At 41.9% G+C, this 21,804-nt stretch overlaps 2 long non-coding RNA genes across 3 annotated transcripts; one reads left to right on the forward strand and one right to left on the reverse strand.

Annotated features, from left to right (window-relative positions):
• Positions 1 to 1,113: 1,113 nt before the first annotated feature.
• On the forward strand, positions 1,114 to 7,611 carry LOC123576474. Of its 2 annotated transcripts, XR_006701423.1 has the most exons (4): positions 1,114 to 1,227; positions 1,404 to 1,554; positions 4,830 to 5,288; positions 7,504 to 7,611. It is a non-coding gene; the product is annotated as an uncharacterized LOC123576474 (long non-coding RNA). The 2 variants fall into 2 exon arrangements; XR_006701422.1 differs by lacking the exon at positions 7,504 to 7,611 and having other exon boundaries at positions 4,830 to 5,300.
• A 1,813-nt stretch (positions 7,612 to 9,424) lies between these two features.
• LOC123576475 lies at positions 9,425 to 13,114 on the reverse strand. The gene is made up of 2 exons (XR_006701424.1): positions 12,380 to 13,114; positions 9,425 to 10,183 (listed from the first exon to the last, which is right to left on the reverse strand). It is a non-coding gene; the product is annotated as an uncharacterized LOC123576475 (long non-coding RNA).
• Positions 13,115 to 21,804: the final 8,690 nt, after the last annotated feature.

Consider the following 21,804-nt stretch of genomic DNA (forward strand, 5'->3'; position numbering starts at 1 on the left):
TTAAGATTCTCTCTCTGTCCCTCCGCCCCTCCCTCTCTCGCTCAAAAATAAGTAAATAAATACATACATGCATACATACAAAAACTAAAAACACAAAAACAAAAAACAATCAGGCTTCTGGGTGTTTCTGAGGAAAACATGGGATCCCCACAGAATTTGACCTGCACGTCATGGAGTCGTTCTAGAACAGAGAAATGTCCGTAACTTTTATTTTCTTGTCCAGTTCTCTGTCTTCTCATAGGAATCTATCTAGAGTTCCAAAATTTACAAGGTCGGTAAAATTTAAATTTGGTCTGCTCGGCTGGCATCCATTCTCCTCTAGTCTTTAGGAGAGAAGCATCTCTGATTTCCTTCTGTGGTTTCTCTGCATGTTGCAGAGCACGGACTGGAATGCATTCGTGAGCGTACATAAGGCTTTGGACTGTAACTCACCCCCATACAGTCGTTCCCCTTATCCACAGAGGATGCGTTCCAAAACCCCCAGCGGATGCCTGAAGCCCGGGGTAGTACCCAACCCTGTGTATACTAAGTTCACTCTTATACAAATGTATGATAAAGTCTAACTTAGAAATTTGGCGCAGTAGGGGCCCCTGGGTGGCTCAGGTCATGATTTCACGGTTCCTGGGTTCGCGCCCAGGCTTGGGTTCTGTGCTGACAGCTCAGAGCCTGGAGCCTGCTTCGGATTCTGCGTCTCCCTCTCTCCCTGTCCCTCCCCTGCTTGTGCTCAATCTCTCTCTCAAAAATAAACATTTAAAAAAAAATTTTTTTTAACAAATTAGGCGCAGTAAGAGATTAAACAGCAATAGCTCCGAACAAATCGAACAATTAAAACAATACACTGTAACAAAAGTTCTGTGAACGTAGTGTCTCTCTCGCTCTCAAAACATCGTGTTGCTTCGTACTCACCCCTCTGGAGGTGACGTGCGATGACGAAATGCCTCCTGAGGCGCTGGAGTGAGGCCAGTGACGTGCATCCTGACGTAGCATGTGATGCAGATTTCTGCTGCTATTGGCTTCCGGCAGATTCGACAGAAGGAGGATGGGCTGCTTCAAGGGGCCGTTGACCGCGCCATACCGAAACTACAGAAGCGAAACTGCAGGTAGAGGGAGGCTGCTATTCTAGCCTATTGTTCTAAACTCAGAGGCAAGAGGGAGAAATTGTAATACCTTTCTTTTGGACTGCTTTTGCTGTTACTGAAGTTTATTCACAAAGATCACGTGTAGGGGGTTGCTGGAATGCTTTTCCTGGAGCCTCAGTTCCAAGCAGCTAAGTAGCGGGCGTTCCTTTAGAGTCAATCCAGGGCACGATGACCTTGATGACCTTCTTTCTCCCACGCGCCCTCCTGAGGCACCCCACCCCCCACCCTCATCACCATCCAATCCACATAATCTTCTTGTTGCAGCCTCCTGCTTTCCCAGGTGGCTCTCTTGGGCAGGACTTATATAAGGCTCCAGACGGCGCCATGCCTGTATTGGCCCACTGTGATCAACAGGAAATACTCAGGAATCCTTGGCCTTGAGGTTCCCAAGGCAGCAGCAGGTGCCTGACTCCTGGTTAGTGAACCTACTTCTCACCCTCTGCATTTCCCAGGAAGGTTCAGACCCCATTCCAAATACTCCCCAACTTCAGCAGACACCTGAGCTCTCAGAGTGACCACCTTGAAGCTCCTTTCTCTAACTTTGGGCAGGCGAGGGGCAGATGTGGAGAAAGGGCAATGGTGTGAATTCCCCTCTTCTCACTACACTCTGATACCCCTTTTCTGCGGTTTTTTTTTAATTGTTGTAATATATAAAAAACATAAAATATGCCATTTTTAGGTGTACAGTTAAATTACATTCACATTGTTGTACAATCATCACCACCGTCCATCTCCAGAACTGTTTTATCTTCCCGAACTGAAACTCTGTACCCATGAAACGATAACTCCCTACCCCCTTGCCCCTCAACCCCTAGCAACCACCATTCTATTTTCTATCAATTTGACAACTCTAGATACCTCTTATAAGTGGTGTCATACAATATCTGTCCTTTGTGACTGGCTTATTTCACTTAGCATAATGTCTTCCAGGTTCATCCATGTTGTAACATGTGTCAGAATTTCCTTCCTATTTAAGGCTGAATAATACTTCATTGTACAGGCATACCACATTTTTTTATCCATTCAAATATTGATGGACACTTGGGTTGCTTCCCCCTTTTGTCTGTTACGAATAATGTTGCGATGAACATAGGTATATAGATATTTCTTCTGATTCTCCTTTTATATCCTTGATCTTTTCTAAATTTTGCCCATGTCGACTCAGTCTCACATTTATTTTGGTATTTGATGTCCATTACATCAGTGCCTCAGTCAAAATTTAGACAGGAAGAAACCCATTTTAACATTCTGCTAGCATAAGACCCAACGGTAATCTTAGGCCCTATTGAAATTCCTGTAACTTTAATTTTACCAGACAGGTCTTGTCTCTCAGTGGTGGTTTTCCCTCAGATGCTCCTGATTTCATTTTCTTTTTTTTTTTTATTTTTTTTTTTTATTTTTTTTTTTCTGATTTCATTTTCTAGTGAAGGTTTGGATACAGACTGGTCTCAGTAAGCACTTCAAAATGTAATCCAAATGTAAACATGTGACTCCACGATTCCACTCTTAAGTATATACCTGGGAGAAAAGAAAATGTGTCCACACAAAAACTTGTAGACAAATGTTCATAGCAGGATTATTCAGAATAGTCAAAAATTGGAAACAACCCAAATGTCCACCAACTAACTGATCGGTAGATGGACAAAATGTGGTATATCCAGTCAATGAAATATTACTCTGTAATAAAAACGATGAAGTAGTGATCTAAGCTATGACACAGACAGGCATCCAAAACATTATACTAAGTGAAAGAAGACAAATGAAAAAGCTGACATATTCTAGGGTTCTATTTATACAAAATGGCTAGAAACGGCAAATCGATGGAGACAGAAAGTAAATTAGTGGTTGCCAGGGCTTGGCAGTAGCAACAGGGAGTGACCACAAATGAGACAGAAGGCTTCTTTCTGGCGTGACGAATATGTTCTAAAATTTGATTGTGGTGATGATTGCACAACTCTGTAATGTCACTAAAAATCATTTATTTAAAATGGGTGAATTTTGTGATATATCAATTATACCTCAATGAAGCTCTTTCTTAAAAATAGAATGCAAATATTTAACAAGTATAGTTCATGACATAATTAAAACACAATCTTAATTAATTATTGCACAGAATTAATGGCTGAAAATTTCTATGGCAAGATGCTGATAGTGGCTCTCTGACATTTAGACTATAGGATTCTTTGCTTTTGCTTACGTGTATTTTATAACGTTCTTCATTGACCATATGACTTTCCTAACAACAAAAGCTGTGTGTCTGTTTTAAATTAAAAGCAGGGGTGGGGCACCTGGGTGGCTCAGTCAGTTAAGCGTCCAACTCTTGGTTTCAGCTCAGGTCATCATCTCTCAGCTTCTTTGTGGGGTCGAGCCCCACGTCAGGCTCTGTGCTGGCAGTGCAGAGCCTGTGTGGAATTCTCTCTCTCTGCCCCTTCTCCTCTTTCACTGTCTCTGTGTCTCTCTCTAAATAAATAAACTTTGAATTAATAATTTATTAACTCATTAAGAGCATGGGTGAATTTATTTACTTTTTTACTTACTTATTGCAGTGGCGGGGGGGGGGGGGGGCTTTTCAAATTAGACAAAAACCGGGGCGCCTGGGTGGCTCAGTCGGTTGAGCGTCCGACTTCGGCTCAGGTCATGATCTCGCGATCCGTGAGTTTGAGCCCCCCGTCGGGCTCTGTGCTGACAGCTCAGAGCCTGGAGCCTGTTTCAGATTCTGTGTCTCCCTCTTTCTCTGACCCTCCCCTGTTCATGCATTCTCTCTCTCTTTGTCTCAAAAATAAATAAAATGTTAAAAAAATTTTTTTTTAAAAATTAGACAAAAACCCACAACACTAAAGGCACTCTACCAAATTTGCCATATAAAATGTTAACATTTTTCTGTGTCACAAAAACCAAACCCAAACAAAACCAATAACTAAACACAAAGTTAAAACACAGAGGACAAACTGTGGAAAGCATTTGCAAATACAATGACTGACAAAAGATAATTTCCCTTATTTATAAAGCCTAGCCAAATTAGTAATAAAAAAGTTGAACCCAGTGGAAAAATAAGCGAAGAATATGAACAAGCAATTCACAGAAAAACAAATAACTGCCATTTCTATATATAAAAAGATGTTCAGGGGCACCTGGGTGGCTCAGTTGGTTAAGCATCCGATTTCAACTCAGGTCATGATCTTACAGTTGGTGGGTTCAAGCCCTGCATTGGGCTCTATACTGACAGCTTGGAGCCTGGAGCCTACTTCAGATTGTGTCTCCCTCTCTTTCTCTCTGGTCCTCCCCCACTCACGCTCTGTCTCTGTCTCCCAAAAAATAAACATTAAAAAATAAATAAAGTATGAGACCTAGATGTGCCAATAGGGAAATATCCCTAAGGAAGATGAGGTGAAAAAGAGAAGAGTAAAAATACATATTGTGTAAATGTTAAAACACACACACATACATGTTTGGGGGAACATAAAAATGCTTATCTTTGGAAAAGAGGGACCAAGGTACTGCTGGGAAGGAAGGCTATGTACTTTTCATTTCTAACTTTCTATGCTGTGTTGCGTATTTCAAATCTGTGCCTGAATTTTTTTTTTTTTTTTAATGCCCAGAGAGGTTAGCTAGACGATGGGGTTGAACCATTTTTGCTTTTTTACTTTTCCATATTACAAATAACTTTAAGGGCTTTTGTTATTTGAACAGGTTATTATTTCCGGCTGCACCTCCCGTCGCAGACGTGCCAGATGCAATCAAAGAAGATACCAGATGCAGCCAGGGGTACAGCCGCAGCACGTACGTAGGAGGCGTCCTGAGCGTCCCTTCTCCCGCGCCCGGGTCCCCAGCCACCAGCCTCCTCCCCGACCCCGCGCCAGCCTCGCTGCCCCCCCCCCCACCCCCCCCCCCCCCCCCGAGGTCGGAAGTGGACAGGCTGTGCGCACGCGCGCGCGGCGGCGGGGGTGGGGGTGGGGGGTAGCCGCCTGGGACCCCCGTTGGCAGGGGAGCACCGCGTTCGAGGAGCCCGGGAGGCCGCTAGCGATTCCCTCACCAGGCTCATTTAGAAGCTTCTTTAGCCATTCTTCCAGGGATTTCCCTTCCCACGCCAGAATGCCTTACCTACCTACGCCCACTCCCCAACGGATACGCCCCTAATATAATAAACAGGTGCGGAGATGATGGGGCCCTTTTATTTTGTCTGTGTCTCCAAATGAGCACGTGTCACTTTTGTGATCATAAAAATCTGTTGAAAAGGATCGATAAATCACGGATATAGGCCTGTGTGAAGGCATGATGTCTACTGGATTCTAGAGAATTTTCCGTCAGGGTAACTGACCTTCTCTCCGTGCACGGAACAGAGAAAGGGGGAAACACAAAGAGGTGACAGGTGAGGGACTCTTGGCCTGGCCCCACCTTTCTTGGGTGGCAGGGTTGGGGCAGAGGGACAAAAAGGAGGGGCAGCAAACAGCTTCGGGGAAGGGAAGGCAACAAAGGAGAACAGCTGCTGTGTGCATGCTTTGAGGTCCAAACTATATTCTCCCAGTCTTGTCTTTAATCTTTATAGAATTTGCCATGTATCAGCTGTCCTCTCCATCCTGCTGATTTTAGAATTTTCTCACACTGTATCAATATGCGTACATTCACACGGGAAGCCAGAATAGGTGCGGTGACACTACCTCTCGTGCCAGGCACTAGATGGCAGAGGTTGGCAGGAAATCTTTGCAGTCACATCCTCACTTCGCAAATTGCCAACGGAGGGAAACGTCCACATCTGAGTGTGGCCCCTGTGGCTTAAGTGTCTCAAACCCCATCACCCAGTTGCTCTTCTACTGAAGTGCTGACTCAGGATAGGAAGGAAACACACACACAGATACACACACACACTCTTTGTTAATTTCCATTTGGGCCTCATTGGACGACTAATGGCACGGGTTCTTTTAGATCCACTGAATTCCCCCAGGTGTTGTCCGGGGCGGGGGTCTCGCCTCCTGACTCTCTTGGTTTGGCTGTGTGTTTCTGAGCCGTATTTGCCTCTGTACAGGATGAATGCTCTCCATTTCAGCTCTGAGAACCAGAGTTTATTCAGGATGGAGGCTGTATACAAAGGGGGAGGGGGGAAACTGGGGCACAAAGAGAGGAAGCTGGTCCCCATTCTTTAGCTTGCTCCCCATTCCGGCCTCCTTTTAACACAAAGGCAGGCAGTGCTGGCAGTCGTTGGAGGGTTCGTACTGAGGCCTTTCACTTCCTGGTTCCAGGATGAACTCTCCAAGCCTTTATCAGGATTTGTCCAACGACCTCCTGTGCTCGTCTTTTGACCCGATGCTTGCTCTTCTCTGATGTGGGTCCCTCACTGCAGTGTCCCCAGTCTTGGTCATGCCTCCTCCTCAGTCATCTTCCAGAGACTGTCCCGTGGGCTACGGGTGCCCACCATGACTGTTCCCACAGAATCTTTTGACAGTTCAACTGTCACCGTTTCAGTTAACCCCCTTGAACATCACACCACCTTTGGGACATAATAATTCAAACAATCGGGCTTCTTTTGAGGGTCCCCACCAACTCTCGACATCATATGGCTCCAGGAGATCCCACCATTTGCTGTTAGTCAGTAAACCCCTATGTTCCTGTTGGGGGATTCAGAACAAGACTAGCTTTCACAAAGACAAGCATGGGGGCACCTGGGTGGCCCAGTTAAGCGTCTGATTTCGGCTCAGGTCATGGTCTCACGGTTAGTTGAGTTCAAGCCCCACGTCGGGCTCTCTGCTGTCAGCACAGAGCCCGCTTCAGATCCTCTGTCCCCCTTTCTCTGCCCCTCCCCCACTCATGCTCACTCTCACTCTCTCTCTCAAATTAAAAAAAAAGAACATTAAAAAAGAACATGAGGGGCGCCTGGGTGGCGCAGTCGGTTAAGCGTCCGACTTCAGCCAGGTCACGATCTCGCCGTCCGTGAGTTCGAGCCCCGCATCGGGCTCTGGGCTGATGGCTCAGAGCCTGGAGCCTGTTTCCGATTCTGTGTCTCCCTCTCTCTCTGCCCCTCCCCTGTTCATGCTCTGTCTCTCTCTGTCCCAAAAATAAAAAAAAAAAAAAAAAAAAAAGAACATGAAAAGAACATTAAAAAAAGAACGATTCCTTCAAAGAAATGTTAAAATATACATGTATATTTTAAATATACATGTATAAGATGTACATATATGATAATGTATATTTTAAAATATACATATATAAGATATATGTGATATATTTGTCCATATATATCATTTTCTAGACATGTATCATATATATATGATAAGTTGTAATTAAACAACCATGTTTGAAAAGACTACCGTGGTATATCTTAGCTAAAAACTGCCCAGAGATATAGACCATTAACTGATTGGGTCTTCAGTTAACAGGGCTCCAAAGATGCCACGATCACTTGGATGAAGCGCTCGAACGTGACCATCAATATGAATGATGGCCGCCCTCCATGTTAATGAACAGGTATTTAAGTTTCTACGAGACCAAAGAACCAGCGGGGCAGTGGTTGACAGGTTGCCACAGTGGCTCTGAGCAGAGTAGTGTGCTGACCGTCCTGACCGAGATCTCTTGCGGTGGAATAGAACAACTGGAAGTTTTCCCTGGGAGTAAGTACGAAGAAGAGTCAGGAAAAGATTCTTTCCTGGGGTTGCTGAGCGAAGGCTTTGTGTACTGAGGGAAACCAGGAGAAGTCTGCTTTCATTATGGTGCTTTCTTACTCAAAATCATTGGCTTCCCATTGCCTAAAGCAGCATTTCCGAAGCGAGTTCCACACAAGTGCTTTTTTAAGAACTTTAATGCCTCTAATGTGTTCACGTGCCCTGTAAATTCCCAAGAGGAGTGCACAGAATCTAGTGTTTCCCCAACAGATTTGCTCTTGGAATCCTGTTTTCATGGAACATCTCAGAGGAACACATTTTTAGAAACGCTGGTCCACGCGATAAAGTCACGTTCTGGCATTCCAGGTGTGCGTGCTGCTTTCCTGCTTGTCCTGTTCTCCACTCCTCCAGGCTCCCAGCTCCTAACTAAAGGCTTGGAAAATTGCAAATTCTATAATCAGCCCCCATGGTCTTTCCTACATCACTCGTCCCCGCCTGCATTTCCCCCTTTCCCTTCCTGCCTCCCGGTATGACTCCCCATCCTCCCCTCCACCCCACGATGCAGTGCATCTTAAACTCCAGTATGCGTGAGAATCCCCCCTTGTTAAATGCAGATCCCTTGGCCCCACATCCAGACACTCTGATTTAGTAAGTTGCACTTCTAACAAGCTCCCAGGTGACACTGATACTGCCTGCCCAACGACCTCACTTTGAGGAGCATGGCCTTAGAGATAGAATCTCCCTCTGCAGAAAGGCCTCCTTTCCCACTCGTCTTGGGATTTTTAAATACTTACCAGGCCCCGGATGGTAGTGGACTTTTTCTCAAATGTGTTTTATTTCCCCACGATCCGTAAGGATCTTGGGAGAAGGAACAACGACTTGTTCTTTTTTTTCTAGTTGTCTAGTTCAGTATTTTGGCTATTCTTCAGTATTGACTAGTTCGGTATTGTTGACCACGAACCACAAATGAAGGTTGGTCTCCTGTGAGACACGCACTTGGGCACTGAGGCTGTCTGTAGTGGTTGTCAGGGGCTGTGTGAGTCCATAACCCCCTGCTCCAGACAACTTCCCCCTTCTCTCTCCAACCGGGGCCTCGATTGGCTGGATTCATGCATCTATTCCTGGCCTTCACAGTGATGCGAGCTCCCTGGGAAAAGGCAACAGCCTGGTCCATCATCAAATTAGTTTCTTGCTTTGTATTTGTGTTGCCCAGACCCTTGCACAGGTATTTTGCGCCTCTGCCTTATATCCTGGACCCTGGTGCTTGCTCTGTTACTTACTTCCTCCCTTGAGCTCCTGCAGGATCTCTGTCCTCTGAACACTGGCGTCAGCTTTTGGAATGTTCTTGTAATCCTAACCCTCGTATTCACGTCTTTTGTGGCATCTTTCTCGTGTTCTGACATCATGCCACATATTCAGTCATTAACTCGGAATTTTCCCTGGCTTTCTGATAGCTGTATTTGTTCATCCTCATTCATTCATTCTTTCATTCATTCATTGATTCTCACTCTCTCTCTCTCTCTCTCTGTCTCTCTCTCGCTCTCTCTCACTCCCCACCCCACTCCCATCCATTCCTCACTCCTAGCTGACTCCAGGAGACGGACTAACACAGACGTGGTTCTCAGCCTGACTTTCAAATCCCAATCACTTTGTCCTGATTCCTACAATGTACACAAACTTAACCACATGCAATTACCTAGAAAAGTCTGGATTTCCCTCCATTTTAATAAAATCCTGCCTCTTGCCACTTGGAGGTACCTCTGGGTGCCAGAGGTAGCTAGAGTGAAAACTATGCAACACTGCATCATCCGTGCTTGACGCTACAGGTTATATAAAGAATAAACCAGCCTTCAAAGACCTTATAATTTAGAAGGAGAGGCAAGACAGATAACCACAAAGAATGCGATACATTCCATGAACAAAATACAAACCAGGCAGTGAAAAAAGTTCAAAAGAAGAAATTTTACGGATGGAATTGTGGTTCCTCCCCAACTCCATCCCCAACAAGATTGATATGTTGAAATTCTACACCCTAATACCGAAGAGTGTCACCTTATTTAGAAATAGGGTCTTTGCAGATGTAATTAGTTAAGACGAGGTCCTACTGGAGTAAGCTGGACTCTATCCAATATGACTAGTATCCTTAGAAAGGGGGAAATTTGAAGACAGACATGCATGGAAGAAGAAAGCCATGAGAAGATGAAGACGGAGATTGGGGATGATGCTTCTACTTCCCAAGAAACACCAAAGCTTGCCAGGATGCCATCAGGGCCAGGAGAAAGGCATGGAACAGATTCTTCCTCACACCCCTCAGAAAGAATCAACCCTGCTGACAGCTTGATCTTGGGTTTGTAGCCTCCAGATCTGGAAGACAATGAATTCCAGTTGTTGAAGCTTCTTGTCTTCTGGTACTTGATGGCAAACCAAAGAAACAAGATTTCTTGTCACAGGCTATTAAGGAAGATTTCATTAGAAATGAAGATGATAAGGGGCACCTGGGTGGCTCAGTCAGTTAAGCATCAGACTCTTGACTTTGGCTCAGTCATGATCCTAGGGTCGTGGGATCAAGCCCCAAATCAGATTCTTTCTCTCTCGCTTTCTGTCTCTCTCTCTCTTTCTGCCCTCTTCCCTGCTTGCACTCTTTCTCTCTAGAAAGTTTTTTTTTAAATGAAGATGATAAAATGTAAGCTCAGCCTCAAAGAAAGGGCTTTCAAAGAGAAGGAAAGAGCATTCAGAAAAATAGAAGGTAGAAAAACATTGAGCGTACTTGGGAACTTGAGATTAGCTTAGAACCTACAGAGGGTCAAGGAGAACAGGCAGAGAACATTAGAGGAAGAGGAGGAGAGCCATTTGTCAATATGAGTATACAAAGGTTGAAAAAATATATATTGAATTATGAAAATTTTTCCTGCTGAACCCAGCTTTAAACATTTTACTACTGAATTTCAGACTTGAACATTCACAATTTTACAGCCACTGAATGGAAGTTGTGGTATCAGAATTAAAATTTAGGCCTTACGTGTAAAAAGGAGATAATTTCAGAACAGTTTCCCTACTCACATATCAACGATATTTACAGCTTCTAATTCCATTTTAAGGGTTAACACTTGGAAACACAACACTAGGATCAGTTCTGGGATGGATGTCAAAGGGCCCGGATTCAAGGAAAGAGATCATTTCAATCTAGCTTTTTAAAAGTGGCAAAGCCACTTCCCCCAGTGCCTCCATTTCATTTCTAAAAATAGAGCAACATTTTCTTTTTTTTTTTTTTTTTTACCTCTCAAAAATGAGATGAGATAAAGAGATGTTCAAACAGGGATATATATACGCTTTGCTCAATTTCCTCGCAGTAGAACGAAAAGGATAGACTATATAATCTCTAATATCCCTTCCAGTATTAACATTCTAACCAGCAAAAGTGAAGAATTGAAACCCAGACACAAGCTTACAGCAGTAGAAATGGTGTGTGTGTGTGTTGGGGGGAGGGAGTGTATGTATATGCACATACACGTCCCATATCTATATTTGTGCCATTAGATGGCAGCAGGAAGCTAAGTCATAGCAAAGTTGTCTTCAGCTGTTTCTGCTGTCAGAAAAGTTTCCCTTGGCTTTTTCTTTTTCTTTTTTTAATGTTTATTTATTTACTTGGAGAGAGAGAGAGAGTGGGAGGGGCAGAGAGTGAGAGAGAGAGAATCCCGAGCAGGCTCCACACCATCAGCACAGAGCCCAACGTGGGCCTTGAACCCACAAACCGTAAGATTGTGACCTGAGCCGAAATCAAGGGTCAGATGCTCAGCTGACTGAGCCACCCTGGCGCCCCTGACTTTTTCTTTTTAACGTAGTCTCCACAGGGTTCTCACTCTCCCTCTCTCCCTCTCCCCTAACTTAAAGACCACCTTTTCATTAAATTATGGAATATGTCAAATGTTCACAAACCCATCACACACAAGTTAAACAAGATTTTTCATACTTCCTTCAACTATCCCATCTTTCTCTCTTCCTATCTCCCTTTCCAATGAATTTTAAAGCAAACCCCAGACATCGTGTAGTTTCACTCCTTACACTTAGATGTACCCATCTAAAAAATATATGCTTATTCTTACGTAATCAGAATGCCATTATGAAACTTAAAATTAATTTCTTGGAGTCAGATCATGTCTCTTTTCAATGTTTTGAAGCAAGAATAATGGCAATATTTTACATAACTTACAATTTAACAAGAAATGATACTTGAATAATAAACCAGAGGTTTCTGATATAGCATTGCCATAAAAATGGCTTTAGAAAAGTATACATTGTAGGGGCGCCTGGGTGGCGCAGTCGGTTAAGCATCCGACTTCAGCCAGGTCATGATCTCGCGGTCCGTGAGTTCGAGCCCCGCGTCGGGCTCTGGGCTGATGGCTCAGAGCCTGGAGCCTGTTTCCGATTCTGTGTCTCCCTCTCTCTCTGCCCCTCCCCCGTTCATGCTCTGTCTCTCTCTGTCCCAAAAATAAATAAACGTTGAAAAAAAAAATTAAAAAAAAAAAAAAAAAAGTATACATTGTAATTAGAAGTTGGAAGGCCTGAGGACTGTCTTCCCATGGATTTTATTCCATCTCAACACTGTTCTATGCTTCAGTTCCAATAACCCCAGAACGATGCTGTTACCTGAAAGGGCTCTGCTGAAGATTAAAGAAATAGCATCTGTTAATCTCATTAAGTTCATTGAGGCAGGATGAGGCTGGGTGCTGGTAAATGGAGCAGATAAATAAATGTGAGGCATATACACTTTTTTTTTTTTCAATGTTGAAAAGTAATCACAGAGAACCTTGTCTCCTTCGGCGCACGTACTGATACTTCAGAGCACGTGTGACACATGGAAATCCTATTAAGCAGGATAGGGTGGACTTAGGTAGGAAAGTCATGCCAGAAACTACCTCTAAGTAACCCTGGGAAGATGCCTACGGCTCTGGGAAGAGACCTATAAATACATGTCCATGTCATTTAGATCTTAGATTTCTGGGGAACAAGGATTTAGAAGAGGGAGTCGGGTTGATTGATAATTATTCCAGAAAAAAAAAAAATTCAAGTTGTCAGTAAATAGCAAAAACATTCATATTACCCACCTATTCTACTTTCAGCAATGTATCCTAAAGGAAGAAACAGATATAGGCAAAGATGCGTTTATAAGGTCATTTGTATTGGTGTTGTTTGTAATGACAAACATTTTAAAATAACCTTTAAACATTCAACAATAAACTGGTTGAGTGACTTCCATTATAGCACCATGATGGTATACTTTGTAGCCATTTAAAAGTCCCTGGTAGGGATACATGGACTGACATGTTAATGTTTTGACATTATCTTTAGTGAAAGATGTTATAAAACAGTACCAGGGCACCTGGCTGGCTCAGTCCATAGAGCATGTGACTCTTGATCTCAGGGTTGTGAGTTCGAGCCCTGCTTTGGGTGTAAAGATTACTTAAAATTAAAAAATCTTTTAGGGGTGCCTGGGTGGCTCAGTCAGTTAAGTGCCTGACTTGGGCTAAGGTCATAATCTCATGGTTCATGAGTTCAGGCCCTGCATCGAGCTCTGTGCTTACCATGTGGCGCCTGCTTGCAGTTCTCTCTTTCCCTCTCTCTCTCTCTCTGCCCCTCCCCTGCTCATGCATTCTGTCTCTCAAAATAAGTCAACTTTTAAAAAATCTTTAAAAAAATAGAAAAAAGAGTGGAATTTCTCTTTAATTATAATTGGATATGTGTATATGTACTCACATACATACACACACACTCAGAGAAACAAGATTAGACAGAGCGTTAACATAATGCTAATAGTAATTATTTCTTTAAGTAGAACGCAAAAATGTTTTGTCTCTAGATTTTTCCACCATGTATACATAAAATTATGTAAAAAAGTTTTTTTCTTTTAAAAATTCGACTACTGATCTGGCAACATGGAAAAATGACCTATAGTAAAATGCCATGCCATCCAGAGAAATAACACATGAAAGGAAAACAGGCGAAGGGAAAGCAAATCCTTCAGAAACACAGAGGGATCCGAAATCCTGACTGGGTCGTACATGAATTGATGATGTTCAAGGTTGTGAGCACAGTAGAAATAGGACCTAGCAACAGGTACTAAACACCAGAAGCTTGGATTTTAATACCACACAAGGACAGGAGATGAAAGTTCAGGTTAGGTGGTAAATTCAAAATAAAGAAAATATAATATACTTGAGCAAATGAACCCCATTCACGCAACAGGATTGGCCCCTCAAGAACTTGTTCTTTTGGAAGAGTCTGAAAGAGATTTTGAAACAAGTATGTTTAAAATTATTAAAGAGATTCCTAAAAGGAAAGAATAGAACATTATGAAAAAAGAACAGGAGGATTTGAAAAATAAAATATATAGAAATTTAAAGTTACTGAAACAAAAACCTCCATAGATAGATTCTTTCCTCAAAAAAAGTTAAGTCAATGAATTAAATAAACTTGCAATGAAGGGATTGTTAGAAATCTGCAAAACAGCACTGGAAAATTAGCCAGATAGAGTCCAAAAAGATAAAGAAGTGTATGAAAAAATGTGAAAAAGAGGCTAAGAGATATGTTGGATAAAAGGAAAATGTCCAAGAGACATACAAAAAGGGGATGGAAAGAATATAGATGATGAGGTAAAAGCAGTATTTAAAGAGAATATGCTCAAGGGTTTCCTGAATCGATGACAGACATGAATCCACATATCCAATGAATCTCAATGAGTTCCAGACAGTACTGTACACATACACATACATCCCACACACATATTTCTAAACCCATTGTAATGACACTGTGGACACTAAGGAAAAAAAAAATCTTAAAAACAGCTTGGGGGGGGGGGGGCGGGAGAATTTCCACAAAGGAAAAACAAAAATAGCACAGTTGACACCAGGAGATAATGGAATATTATTCTCAAAGTGCTTCAGGAAAATTACTGTCAGGTTAAAGTTCTCTACCCAGGGAAGCTGTCATTCAAGAGTAAGAACAAAATCAAAGCATTTGAAGACAAAGAGACTGAAACAGCTTAGCATCTCCAGAACTTGGTAAGAAACAAACTGATCCTAGAAGAAACAGGAGCAAGGACAATGGTACTCAGAGAATCTGGTTGCCTGTGTGTAGATCTAAATGAGCTCTAACTAAAACTAAGCCAACAACACAGAGGAGATGGCAAGGGTGGGAAGGAACAAAGTGCACCTAAAAGACTGGACAACAATAACAACATATCAGATGAGGGATTATTAGAGTCAAAGCAATTCTAGGGTCTTACGTAATTCAGGAGGAGGACAGAAACACAGATTAACCTTAGATTTTAAGTCAAGGATGCATGGTAAACACAAGAGTTACCAAAAAAGTAATATAGAACTTCTAAACCAGTAGAAGGAAAAGGAAGATAAAGAAAACTTCATTATCCCAATAGAAGACAGGAAAGAAGCAATGAGAAAAACAACTACAAGAGAAGACTTGGTTAATAGAAAACCTAAAGTAAGAAGAGGGAAAAATCCAAAATCTAACAGCAAACACAATACAGTATCATAGATAAATTAATTCCAGACAAAGAAGACTCATAGGCACAACCCCGCCCCCAAAATTATTATAAATAATAATGGAAAAGCTTCCCATCCCACTGAGTAGATCTCACTTAATGCTAATAATAAAACCAGAGAATAACAACACAAAAATGAAAAAGTATAGGCCAATCTCATTTGTAAACAGGATGCAAAAATACTAAATAAAATATTGGCAAAACCAAACCTGAGTGTAGATTTTTAAATAAGAAAAAAAAAATCCGGCATTATTACAAGAATACAAGAATCTATTAGTTAACAAGAAAAATCTATTCATGTAATTCACCATATAAACAGATTAAGGTACAGAAACTATCTGATATTCTTAATAGATGCAAGAAAAAATATTTGATAGAATTAGCATAATCATAAATTTAAAAAGAAAAAGCCTTAGCAAACTAGGACAAAAGCTTCTTTATTTTATTTTTACATTTTTTTCAAAGTAGTCTCTATGCCCAATGTGGGGCTTGAACTCACGACCCTGAGATCAAGAGTCACATGCTCCACCAACTGAGCCAGCCAGGCAACCTGAGAACTTCTTCAAAGTGTGTATCAAAAACCTACAGCAGGGGTGCCTCGCTGGCTCAGTTGGTGGGACATGTGACTCTTGATCTCAGGGTTGTGAGTTCGAGCCCATGTTTGGTGTAGAGATTACTTAAAAGTAAAATCCTAAAAAAATTCAAAAACCCTACAGCAAACATCACAGTAAATGTACAATTATAGAAGTGTTCCACTCAATCATAAATAAGATCCTTATGCATTATGCTTCTGTCAGGGAGGTCCTATCCAGAACAAGAAAAATAAAAGACATGAAGAAAAAAAAAAAAATGTGTCCTAAATTCATTGTTCTACCCTTGGATAGCAAAGGGTACTTGAATCAAAGTCAAGTCAGCCCTGCAGTTGTTTGCAATTGTTAACGATGATCTTGGGCAGAGTGGGCATAAAGGAGTCGGGAAGTCTGTTGACAAAGGTGTTTTGAGAAAACAGGCTCTTAATTAGCTCTGACTTCTTGTTAAGTAGATAAAGAAAAGGTTAATAAAAACTTACGGGCCTGTGATTGTAAAATTTAAGTTAAATCTATCATAAAGTCATCCTGAGTTTTCCTGTAATATTAATATTTATTTTAATTGTTTTAGAAACTGTTGATTTATAAGTCTGTTACTGGAACATGCTAGTTGTAGGAAAGTCACAATGTCTGCTATACAAAGTAGATCACTTAAAGTTGCAATCTTTACTTGCATGGACGGTTGGTGTTTCCCTGCCAACTTCAGCGATTATTAATTCTCTATGATTCCACATAGCTCACCCTGACAAATCAACCATGCATAAGAGGAACAAAGCTACAGATACTTTTCTCCTTATGAAAAGATATATTTCAAGTGAAAACAGTCACTAGCAGATTAAAACACAATGCGGAATTTGGGGCGCCTGGGTGGCTCAGTCGGTTAAGCGGCCAACTTCGGCTCAGGTCACGATCTCACACTCCGTGAGTTCGAGCCCCGCGTTGGGCTCTGTGCTGACAGCTCAGAGCCTGGAGCCTGTTTCAGACTCTGTGACTCCCTCTCTCTGACCCTCCCCTGTTCATGCTCTGTCTCTCCCTGTCTCAAAAATAAATAAAACGTTAAAAAAAAAATTAAAAAAAAAAAAAAAAAAGAAAACACAATGTGGAATTCTATCAAATATTGAAAGAAGAAATAATACAAGAATATCAAGACAATTTGGAAGAAAAACAAGGTGGGCGTCATTGTAATTTCTCAAAACTCATTATAAATTTATAGCAACTAACAAATGTCTTCTCAGTATAGGGATAAGCAATAGACCAATGATACAGAAAAAAGGGAGCCTAGAAAAGAAACCCATGTTTCTTATGAGAACTTGAGATAATAGAGATGGCATGGTAAATCATGGGGAAAAATAGGGTTTTCAATCCATATGAAAAGCTACGATAACTTCTCTTCTCCATACTACACATCACACACCATATGCTGGAGTACCAAATAAGAAGAAAGAAGAAAGAAGGAGGAGGAGGAGGGGAAGGAGAAGGAGAAGAAGAAGAAGCAGAAGAAGGGGAGGAGGAGGAGGTAGAAGAAAAAGAAATAAGAAGAAATAAAAAATACAAATAAATCCAGATTTATTTTAAACCTAAAGAGAAAAAGCAAAACTTTAAACGTCTAAAAACTTTTAGACAAAAATACAGGATAATATATTTGTGAGCTCAGGATATGGATGATGTTCTTAAATAAGGCAATAAAAACACAAATCATACAGGACTACTAAATTTGATGGCATTAAAATAAAACATTTCTGTGTGAGAAAAACAGCACACTCCCAAACACAGACCAGGAGGAGGTAATTATAAAGAACAAAAGGAGGGAGCGGCAGCAAGGGGGTTGGGGATGAGAATCTAATAGGAAAATATCAAAAATATATGAACAAGTAATTTACAAAAGAAGAAATATGAATGGCAAAAAAAATCACTATTAGATTAAACCACATCAAAATTACCAACATATACCAGTTTTTGGCAAAAATGCAATTTAGTATAGGAAAAACTAGCAGCAGAAAGGGCTATAAAAATTAAAAGAGATACCATTTAAAACCTATCAGATTGGTCATCAGGATTTGCAAAATTATGTGGAAACACAAATTCTTATACAGTTGCAAAAGAAAGCGTAGACTGGTACAAGGACTTTGGTAATATCTAGTAAAACTATTGAATAGGCATATTCTAAGACCAAGCAATTTCACTCTTATGTTATCCAATAAATTCTTGCACATGCTCACTCAGAGGCCACCTAAAAATATTGCATTCAGGTTCTATAGAGAAATAGAACCCATGGGGGGCAGGGTGTGGCGGGGTATATGTGTGTTGTATAAAGAGACTTATTTTAAGTATTTGGCTCATGCCAGTCACAGAGGCTGAGAAATTTCAAAGTAGTCAGCTGAAGATGTAGGACAGCCGATGCGGTTTCAGTCCAAATCTAAAGGCCCGAGAACTAGGAAAGCCCGTGGTGTAAGTGCAAAAGCCAAGGAGGCTCGAGAACCAGAAAAGGCTGGTACTTCAGTCTTGAGTCCAAAGGCCAGAAAAGACCAATGTCTTTTGGCCGGCAGGCAGGAGGAATTCGCTCCTACTCAGCTGTTTCCATTTAAGTCCTCACTTGATTGGACGAGGCCCACCCACATTAGAGAGGGCAATCGGCTTTACTCAGTCCATGTTAATCTCATCCAGGAACATCCTCACAGACATACCCAGAACAACCCTTGATCAAATGCCTGGGCTTTCCATGGTCCAGTGACATTGACAGATGAAATTAACTATCACAGATATTCACTACAGGATTATTGGCAATATTAAAAACTTGAAAGTAATCTTTTTAAATTTGTTTTTCTTTTTTTTTTAAGATTTTATTGATTTTTATGTAATCTCTTACCCCCAATACGGGGCTCAAACTCATGACCCTGAGATCAAGAGTTGCACGCTCCGCCAACCCAGCCAGCGGGATGCCCCCAAAAACTTGACAGTAATCTGTTTTATTCTGTAGATATTGACTACGTAACCAGTGTATGCCATGGATTGTTCAAGATGTTTGGGATACACCAGTGAGTCAAACAGACAAGCATTCCTCTTATTGAGGAGCTTACCTATTAGATAAGGGAAACATAGTAAGTATCGTGGCATAAGTAAGTTACATATTACTTAGGTAGTAAGAGAACGCTACTTCCCACAACTTCAAGGACTCCATTCATGGTATAGTTTATGAAATGCCACCCTCTGAAAATGTATAAAGCAGCAGTATTGAGTTGGGAGTTAAGTGGCACATGGCAAGTGAAATTATTAGGTCAAGGTAAGCGTCATTGGGAAAGTGGCATCTTAGCACAAACTTAAAAGTGAGGAGGGAATTAACAAGCAGATGCCTGGGGAAAATGAGCAACCAGGCAGAAGAAACAGACCTTGTAAACATCCATAAACTGGAAGCCGGTGAGTCAAAGGGAGAATATTAGATTAAAATGAAGGAATGGCGGGGGCGGGGAGGGGGCGGTGCGGGCAGATTTCTTGTAGAGTCTTGTCGGCCGTTGCAAGGGTTTGCCTGTTTTAGTCTGGATGAATCCGTAGCCCCTGCAGGGACTTAGAGAAGCAAAGTGATCTGACTGCCCGCTAAAAAAATCACTTTGGCTTCTCAGCGGCAAAGGGCAGAAGCCAAAAGCTATTGCACACTCCCAAGTAAGAGATGGTGATGGTTTGGACCAGGACAATAAAAAATGTTGGGATTCTGGCTGTATTTTAAACATAGAGCCTACAGAATTTCTGACAGATTGGATGTGGAATGTGAGTCAGAGCGAGGAGTCAAGGATGACTATTAATTATCATGTATGGCTCAACAACCAGACGGATAAAATCATCACCAACTGAGAAGCAGCAGGTAACACGTAGAGCAGGTGTGAACGGAGAAGAGCAGCTGAGCTCTGGACATGTTAACTTGCACCTGTGTATCAGACATTCATAGGGAAATGTTGAATTAGGAACTGGACATGTGCATCGGGAGTTCGGAAGAGAGGTCTGGGCTGCCATTGTCAGCATACACATGGTATTTATTTAAATCCAGGAGATTGCATAAGACACCTAAGGGGATGGATGTAGTTAGAGAAGAGGTTCAAGACTGAGCTTTAGGCAGTGAGTCCAATGTTAGAAGGTGAAGGGGATGGGAAGGACCCAGCGAAGGAGACTGAGGAGCAGCTAGTCAAACAGGAAGAAGACAAGAGTGTGATGGCTGGAAGCAAGTGGAGAAAAATGTATCAAGGAGGAGAGAATGATCACTTCTGTCAAATAGTGCTGACAGGTGGAGTCAGATGAGGACAGAAGGTTAGATACTGAACTAAATAACATAATGGACACCTGGAGAAGAGCAGTTCTGGAAAAAAATGTTAGGGATAAAAGTCTAAGGTTCAAGAGAGGATGGGAAGAGAGGATTTGGATTCAGAAAGTATACACGTCTCTTTCAGAAAGTGGCGATAAAGAGTTGGGGGTTTTGGGGGTTTTTTTGTTGTTTTTTTTTTTAAGATATGCACAATAAGGGGCACCTGGGTGGCTCAATTGGTTAAGCACCTGACTCTTGATTTTGGCTCACGTCTTGATCTCATGGTCATGAGATGGAGCCCCACACTCAGCGTGGAGCCTGCCTCTCTCCTTCTTCCTCTGTCCCTCTCCAGATCTCGTGCTCTCTCTCTCTCTCTCTCTCTCTCTCTCTCTCTCTCTCTCAAAAAGCAAAGATATGCACAATAAAAGTACATTTGTATGCTGATGGGACGTTCCAGTAGGAAGACAAAAATCAGTCTTTCAGGATAGAGATGAGAACTGCTGGACTAGTCCTTGAATGGACGAGAGAGGAGCCAGTACACAAGTGGAGAGGTTGACCCTAGAGAAAAGCACAAGTAGCAGGAGGCAGGAAGGTATCGAGTGTGTGACTGCGTGTGCCGGCTGTGAAATGTGATGAGCTTGTGGAAATTCTCCTCTGTTTACTTCAAAACTTTTTTTTAACACTATCAACACTTTTTTTTTTTTTAAGCAGGCCCCACGCACAACGTCGGGCTTGAACTCATGACCCTGAGATCAAGAGTCGCATGCACGCTCTACCAATTGAGCCAGCCAGGCGCCTTTGTTTACTTCAATTTTCATAGCCATTGGCCAAGTGGAAGGATAGGGAGGTGATATGGGAGGTAACTAAAAGAGGGGACAAGGCGAAATAGTCATCTATGAGAGAGGAAGAAGAAATGGAATAAGGAAACACAGTAGGATTGCCAGGCAATAATCAGACAGACCCACATGAAATTCATGGTCTTAAGCTTGAGATGAGCCCAGTTGGTGTGGCTATTTTTCCTGTCCTAGCTCCGTGTCATAAAGGCAGGTGTGAAGTAGTTAGAGATGGATTCGATCTGGATTTTAGTCTTGCCAACAAGTATGATGAAGTAAGAGAGGAGCCAGAGAGTTGACATTGTATGCAAGGGAGCAGTAATAAATAGCAATGAAATTGAAGGTGGGAGATAAAGGAAAAGAGGCTACAAAGGGGTTAATGAGCAGTGGAAAGTTAACTGGATTGACAGGTTGAAGGTCCCAGGGCAGGGTTCTAAGAATTGTTGAAGTTGGGATACTAGAAACTGATAAACCGATAAAAAAAAAAAAAAAAAAAAAAAAAGACAGGCGTGAAGCAGAGAATGGGATGCAGACAATTGAGAACACGAGTTAATAAGTATAGAGTGACGGTAAGGTCCTGGGCATAACCATGGGAGTGGACAGCAGAGGTACAGTGGAGGAAATACAACTGGAAGAAAGAGGCTTAAATACGTGAGAAGCCAGTATATTAAAAGAGTTCTCTTCATGCATCTTCTTTTTTTCCATTTTCTTTTTAACATTCATTCATTTTTGAGAGACAGAGTGTGAGTGGGGGAGGGGCAGAGAGAGAGAGAGGGAGACACAGAATCCAAAGCAGGCTCCAG

Source organism: Leopardus geoffroyi, chromosome D2, assembly GCF_018350155.1.
Source record: "Leopardus geoffroyi isolate Oge1 chromosome D2, O.geoffroyi_Oge1_pat1.0, whole genome shotgun sequence".
NCBI classification, from domain to species: Eukaryota; Metazoa; Chordata; class Mammalia; order Carnivora; family Felidae; genus Leopardus; species Leopardus geoffroyi.